An 8,595-nucleotide genomic window follows, 5' to 3' on the forward strand; every position below is an offset into this window, starting at 1 on the left:
ACTTATTGATACTAATGAATATAATTAACGGAAGTGACACACGCATCACTTATTCAATTATACACATCCGTGATGCGCCCTTGAAAATATATATAAAAGTTTTTCTTAAAAGTTTGAGTCAAAAATATATAATATAAACACTTTTGTTGTAAACTAAGTGGTTGTTTATGGTACCACTTTCACTGTAGATGAATAGTATTTTCACTGTAGCTCACATGTTTTATTACTGTAGATGATCGTTTTTTTTCAACAACTTTTGCCTATAAAAAGGCAAAGTATCTTAAATATGAAATACACAGATAAAAGATTACTACTCTACTTTCTCGTTCTATTATTTCTCTCTCTCTCTCTTTCTCTTCCTTTATTATATTTTTTTTCTTTGCTATCTATATATCATTATTATTATTTCATAATACGTTATTAGCACGAAACTCTAATTTTCTCCGAATAAATTAACTTCTATCTCAGGTATTGAAGAAATTTAATTTTAGTTGTTTTTGTTATTTCTAAATTATTTTTTATCTCAGTTTTCATCATGTCAAATTTATCAAAGCTTGAGTTTATGGCACTTGACATTACTGAAAAAAATTATTTGTCATGAATTCTTGATGCTGAAATTCACTTTGATGCTAAAGGTATTGGTGATACTATTAAACAAAAAAATAAAGTATCAAGTCAAGATAAAGCAAAGGTCATGATTTTTCTCCGTCATTATCTTCATTAGGGATTTAAAATTGAATATTTAATTATAAAAGACCCTCTTGTATTATGGACTAATTTGAAGGATCGATATGACCACCTAAACTTACGGTGTTACCAAAAGATCGATATGAATGGATACATCTTCGATTTCAAGATTTTAAAATTGTATCTGAGTATAATTCTGCTATTCACAAAATAAGTTCCATATTAAAATTATGTGGAGAAAATATCACTGATGATGATTTACTTGAGAAAGCTTTTTTACTTTTCACGCTTCAAATGTGTTGCTACAACAACAATATCGTGAAAAAAAGTTTAAGAAATATTTTGAATTAATTACATGCTTACTTGTGGCTGAGCAAAATAATACTTTGCTGATGAAAAATCATGAAGTCCGTCCCACTGGGTCTGCTCCATTTCCTAAAGCGAATGTTGTCGCAGCACATAATCAATCTGAATCAAGAGAAAATAATTATCGTGGACGCGGCCGTGGCAGTGGCCGTGGATATGGTAGAGGACGAAATAATTATCGTCATCATGGTGAAAATAAACATGAGAACAATAAAATTCCTCAAAATAATACTTCTAGAGGTAAATTTAATTTTTGCCACCGGTGTGGTATGAAGGGTCATTGGATACATGATTGTCGTACGCTCGATCATTTTGTGAGACTTTATCAAGCCTCTCTCAAAAGAAAAAATAATAATATGGAGACATACTTGAATTTTCGGAATAATGATAATGAAGCAACTCTCTCAAATAAATATGAAGATATTGAAGCAAATCCTGTTAAAGATGATGATTTTGAAGACCGTCTCAATATTACTCATTTGGAAGCTGAAGACTTTTATGAGAATGTTGATTGAAGAACTGATCATCTAATTGGGATAAAAATTGGTTTTCCTATTATGTTTGCTACTATGTTGTCCTTCTTAAATGTTTTTTTAAAATAAAGGCATTATGTCTTACTAATTTGTACATTTTTAGTGCATTTACTTAAGGATTTCTTATGTTGTTAGTTTTTTACGTTGTTATAATGTATCTCTTTTTATGAAGAATATGGAAATTCCTCAGTCATCAGTTGGATCAAAAATCAATTATGATAATATGTGTTTAATCGATAGTGCCACAACACACACTATTTTAAGAGATAAAAAATATTTCTCTTATTTGATTATGAAAGAAGCTAATGTTAATACAATATCTGGTAGTACATGATTAATTGAAAGATCCAAAAAAGCTAAAATTATACTTATCAGAGGAACAAATTTGATAATTAATAAAATATTACATTGTAGTAAGTCTCAAAGAAACTTATTAAGTTTTAAAGACATTCGTCAAAATAACTATCATATTGAAACTACAAATGATTAAAAGAATAAATATTTTTATATTACTACAATGATGTCGGACAAGAGATTTATACTTGAAAAGTTATCCGCTCTTTCATCCGACTTATACTTCATAAGTATTAGCATGGTTGAAACACATGCCATAGTAAATCAAAGGTTTACTAACTCAAATGATTTTATTATCTGACATGACCGATTGAGCCATTTCGATTCTAATATGATGCGTAAAATGAGAGTTCACATGGACGCTCTTTGAAGAACCAAAAGATTCTTCAATTTAAAGAATTCTCTTATGTTGCATGTTCTCAAAGCAAATTGATTACTAGACCATCAGTAATCAAAGTGGGAATTGAATCCCAGCATTTTTGAAATGTATACAGGGTGATATATGTGGGCCCATTCACCTATCATATGGATCATTTAAATATTATATAGTTTTAATAGATGCATCTAAAGATGGTCATATTTGTTTATTATCAACTCGTAATATGGCATTTGCGAGATTACTTGCTCAAATAATTAAATTAAGAGCACAATTTCTAAATTATCCAATAAAAACAATTCGTCTTGATAATGCTGGTGAGTTCATATCTCAGGCATTTAATGATTATTGTTTGTTCACTAGGATAAAAATTGAGCACCCGGTTGCTCATGTTCATACTCAAAATGGTCTGGCAAAATCACTGATTAAACGCCTCCAATTAATTGCTAGACCAATGCTTATAAAGATAAAACTTTCCATTTCATTATGGGTCATGCTATTTTGCATGCAGCAAGTCTTGTGTGGATTAGACCCACAAGTTATCATAAAGTGTCACGCCCCGAGAGGGTACCCTAGGCGTGGCCGGCACTCAGAAACCATTTCTGACTTCTGAGAGAACCACTTGGTCTCATTTCTTATTTATTCATCAGCGGAAGACTTAAGAATACTAATGTGGGCTTGTCATAATCAAAGGAAAAATAGATAATTATTAGAAGAAGTAGTTTCTAAGGAGAACTACTCCGATTACATCATCAGACTCTGTCTATGAAGCCTCTAATACTCTTAGATGGTGCCAATGACATGTCCATGGCTACCTCAAAAGAAACATCACACTCAACAATAATAAAAGGATAAGGAGTTCCTTCGAATACAAGAAGGACTCACCAAATAGCTGAAAAGAAATGATCTTCAACGATGCGCTTGTTGAGGATCTCTAACACCTGTATCTGCATCATAAAACGATGCAGGTCGAATGACGTCAGTACGTGGAATGTACGAGTATGTAAAATGGCAGGAAGATAAGGACAGATATCAAGATACTCCTCTCAATAAAACTCAGCTCAGAACTCAACATCATCTCAACATGAATATGTAATGCAAGTTTAAAATATAATAATAAAAATAATAGTAATAAGCAATGCTTACTCAGTTGGGAGTTTCTCTAACCGACAACCATCACTTATGAGCTAGCGATGATACAACGAAGCGATGTCGTTGCCACATCCATCCAATACCTTGCCAGGGTAAAGGACATCACCATCTTGGATCCACTCATCAAAGTCCTCTTTTTGGGACTTAAGAGGCATAGCCTCCATCCTACGCTGGCTACGTAGTTCTGGGGTTTGAGTCAATTAAACTCTTACCCAACTCGGTGCTCAATACTACTCCCAAAATATGTGCTCATATTAAACTCATCATCTAGTCTCATTGGACTTTAATTTAAATCATCAAACTCATCTCATTACCTCTTCATCAATTATTATACTTCGAAAACATCATTTACATCTCATCAAAACATCTTGCTCAAAACATCATTTACTCAAAAAATCATTTAAACTCAATTCTTTTGCTCTTTCAAACTCAATAAAATACATATATAGTATTAATTCATATCACTCTTTTTATCAATGAAAATATTAAAAAGCCAACATCTTTACTCAAAATATGTGTAAAAATATTCATGAACATCAAATCAATTAGGATTCATGGGAAAATAGCCATGAACAATAATTCCAATAATATGAGAGATAACAATAATAATAATATTAATGCATAAATATATCAAACTCAATAGAAGAAGAATTATTTCATTTAGAATTCAAGATTTGGATAAAACTCAACTATAACTCAATTATAATAAATTTAAATATTGGGCGCATGGACGAACTCAATCCAATGCTATGAAAGCCTTGCATACCTTAAATCCGAAGGTTTACTCCGAATTGGAACACTCTTGGATCCCTAGCCTTTTCTTCTCGCCGGAGCGTTTTGTGTACTACCCGGAGTATAAGAATCACCGGAGTAGTATTTTTATACTACTAAAACTAAAACTATATTTGAGAAGAAGTATATAGAGAGAAGAAATGCTTAAGAAAGCTTGATGAATAAAATGAGGAAATAAGGTGGGTATTTATAGGTGGGAAAGAGGGACCTAACAATAAATAAAATAATTATAAAGAGAAATCTGAAAATTTAATGGAATATATTGATGTCATGGATGATGTTAAATGGAGGACAATTTATGTCATGCATGATGTCAAATGCATCTAGATGTTTCCATGGTAGGTAAGATGAGTTCTTTTTAACAGAATACTTGTTTTCGAAGCTGCGTTTGAATAAGATAAATTCCTTATTAGGATTTGGTGTCTTCATAAGAATTGTAGATATGGAAGTCTAGTTTCATATCGTTCAAGAATCAACCAATTTGGATCAACCTATAGTGAGATATGAATTTTCTTCTATCAACACTCAATTCCATCACAGCACTATATCTTGCAAAGATTAATTTTTTTTGACCTACTTATACTCCGAATTTGAAGTTATGTTCTTCATGAAAGTTGTAGGTAAGGATGTTGTGATTACCCAGAAATTTGAATCACCTAATTTGGACCAACCTATGAAAAGTTATGCCTAAAATACAGAGGCTGTATTATTTTCATCGACAATTGAAATATCGACATACAACATTTTAGGGGTTGTTACATAAAGTCTCCCCATTACAATTGGCTTTTGGTCAGGAGCCGAACATTTTTCATCTTAGAATATTTAGATGTGCGGTATATGTTTTAATTGCTCCACCACAACGTACAAAGATGGGGTCCCAAAGAATGTTGGGGATATATGTTGGATATGAATCTCCTTCTATCATAAAATATTTGAAATCTATGACTGGAGATTTATTTACTGCAAAATTTGTTGATTGTCATTTTGATTAATCAGTATACCCAATATTAGGGGGAAAAAATAAGTAGCTGAAAGAGAAAATAAATTGGAATGCATTATTACTATCTCATTGAGATCCTCGTACAAATAAATGTGAATTGGAAGTTCAAAAAATAATCTATTTGCAAAATGTTGCAAATCAACTGCCAGATGCATTCACTGACCTATCAAGAGTTACTAAATTTTATATTCAAGCTGCTAATGCTTCAATTCGAGTTGATGTCTCAGTAGGAAAATTAATTAATTTAAATAAGTAAACCACACTTAAAATGTGGTAGAACGATCGGTTCTAAAGATAAAATCCTCAAAAAAAAAGAGCAAACAATGAAGATGGTCTTAATATGGAAGAACCTGCTCAAGAAGAGCGAGGAGACATAACAATTAATAAAACCTTGGATGAGGTTAAGACACCTGAAAATAATGAAGAAATTTCAATAAATTATGTCTCATCAGGAAAAATATAAAATCGAAATAATGTAATTGTCGACAATAATTTTGCTTATAATGTTGCTATTGAAATAATGCAACAAAATGAGAATTTTGAATCAAAATCTGTCGAGGAATGTAGACAGAGGAGTGATTGGCCAAAATGGAAAAATGCAATTCAAGTTAAATTAGTTTGCTTGAAAATACAAAGTTTTCGGACCTATAGTCCGAACACCTGAAGGCATAAATTCAGTGGGGTCTTTATGCGAAAACGAAATGAAAAAAATGAAGTTGTAAGATATAAAACACGACTTGTGACATAAGAATTTTTGCAAAGACCTAGCATTGATTATATTGAAATATATTCTCCTATGGTGGATGCAATCATCTTCAGATTTCTTATAAATCTGGTAGTTCATTAAAAACTTTGCATGCATCTGATGAATGTCGTTACAACCTATTTATATGGCTCTCTAGAGAACGATTATTTTATGAAAATTTTTGAAGGATTTAAAATGTTTGTCTTATAAATCTGACAGTTCATGAAAAACTTGACATGCATCTGATGGATGTCGTTACAATCTATTTATATGGCTCTCTGGACAATGATATTTTTATGAAAATTCCTGAAGGATTTAAAATGCCTGAAATATATAAAGATTCTCGGAAAACTTATTCAATAAAACTTCAAAAATTCTTATACGGGTTGAAACAATCAGGGTGAATGTGGTACAATCGTTTTAGCGAATATTTGCTAAAAGAAGGATTTTAAAATGATCCAATTTGCCCTTGTGTCCTTATGAAAAGGTCTGGATCTGAATTTGTCATAATTGTTGTATATGTTGATGATTTGAATATTATCAGAACTCTTGAAGAACTTTTAAAGGCTGTAAAATATCTGAAAAAGAAATTTGAAATGAAAGACCCCGGAGAGACAAAATTTTGTCTTGGTCTACAAATTGAATATTTTGTAAATGGGATATTTGTCCATCAATTAACATATACTGAAAATATTTTTAAAAGATTTTACATGAATAAAACACATTCACCGAGTACCCCAATGATTGTGAGATCTCTTGATATTAATAAAGATCCATTTCGACCTCATAAAAATGATGAAGAGCTTGTTGGTGCTGAAATACCATATCTTAGTGCAATTAGTGCATTAATGTATCTTTCCAACAATCTAAATCAGATATAACTTTCTCTGTAGACTTGCTAGCAAGATTTAGTTCTTCTCCAACACGAAGACACTGGAATGAGATTAAACATATATTCAGATACTCCGAGGGACCATTGATATATGATTGTTTTACTCAAATAAATCTACGTTACAATTGATTGGTTATGCATATGCAAGATATTTGTCTGATCCTTATAAAGATCAATCACAGACAGACTGCTTATTTACATGTGGTGGTACACCTATATCATGACGTTCGACAAAGCAAACTATGATTATCACTTCCTCAAATCTTGCAGAGATTATAGTCATTCATTAAGCAAGTCGAGAATGTGTTTGGTTAAGATCAATAACTCAACATATTCAAAATACATATAGTCTTTCTTTAAAAAGAGATGTTCCAACAATATTGTATGAAGACAATGCTGCATGTATAGCTTAATTGAAGGGGGGATACATCAAATGAGACAGAACAAAACGTATTTCACCAAAATTCTTCTTTACTCATGATCTTCAAAAGAAATGTGAAATAGATGTTCAACAAGTTAGTTCAAGTGATAATTTAACAGATATGTTCACCAAGGCATTACCAACTTCAACATTTGAGAAATTGAGATACAAGATTGGAATGCGTCATCTTCGAGATATTAAATGATGTCTTCATCATGGGGAGTAAAATACATGCTGCACTCTTTTTTCCTTAACCAAGGTTTTATTCAACTGAATTTTCCTAGTAAGGTTTTTAATGAGGTAGCAATCAATGCATATTACAAATAATTATGTAAAAGTTTTTCTTTTGTACATGAACATCCAATGAAGAGTGTTGTAAAATAAGTGGATGTCCATGAGATCCACTTTCACTCTAGATGAATAGTATTTTTACTGTAGCCCACGCGTTTTGTTACTGTAGATGATATTTTTTTTTCAATAACTTTTGCCTATAAAAAGACAATGTATTTTTAATATGAAATACACAGATAAAATATTACTATTCTACTTTCTCGTTCTATTATTTCTCTCTCTCTTTCTCTTTTTTTAGTATACTTTTTTTTAGCTATTTATATATTATTATTATTATTTCATAATAACTTTTATCATATATTTAGATATTCAATCGAATTAGATGGATTCATATCTGTTGACTTTTTTGGATCTCTGTTTGTGGGAAATTTGGGTGGATTAACTTAAGTTATACGCTGTGTTTGGTATGGAAAAAAATGTTTATCAAAATATTTTTCAAAGAAGGAGATTTTCTTAAAACTTATTTTTTTATATATGGTAAGTATTAAAAATATTAGTTTAAAAATCACCTTTAAAACTTGTTTTTCTTATCTTCATCAAAGAAGTCGTATTAAAATCCTTACCAACTTATTTTCTTTAGAGAAAATTGTCTCACATTGACACCAACACATTTTAGTAGAAAAAAAAGTTTTTTTTTCTTCAGATTTTCGATGTGTTATTTTTATATTCTTTTATATATAAAAATAAAGATTTCTTATCAAATAAGTAACATAAAACTAAAATCAAATTTACGAAGGATTACGAAATCAAACGAACATCTCTTTTTTTTTTTTTATTATTATTATTGTTATTATTATTATTATTATTAACAAGGAGTACACTGTGGACCAATTACTAAGCTATTGAGCATATTTAGAGACTATAGTGGGGAGTGAAAGTGATTGTAAATATTGGTGCAGTATTCCTTGGTCATTTCACAATAATAC

Source organism: Solanum dulcamara, chromosome 12 (genome assembly GCF_947179165.1).
Source record: "Solanum dulcamara chromosome 12, daSolDulc1.2, whole genome shotgun sequence".
Lineage (NCBI taxonomy): Eukaryota > Viridiplantae > Streptophyta > Magnoliopsida > Solanales > Solanaceae > Solanum > Solanum dulcamara.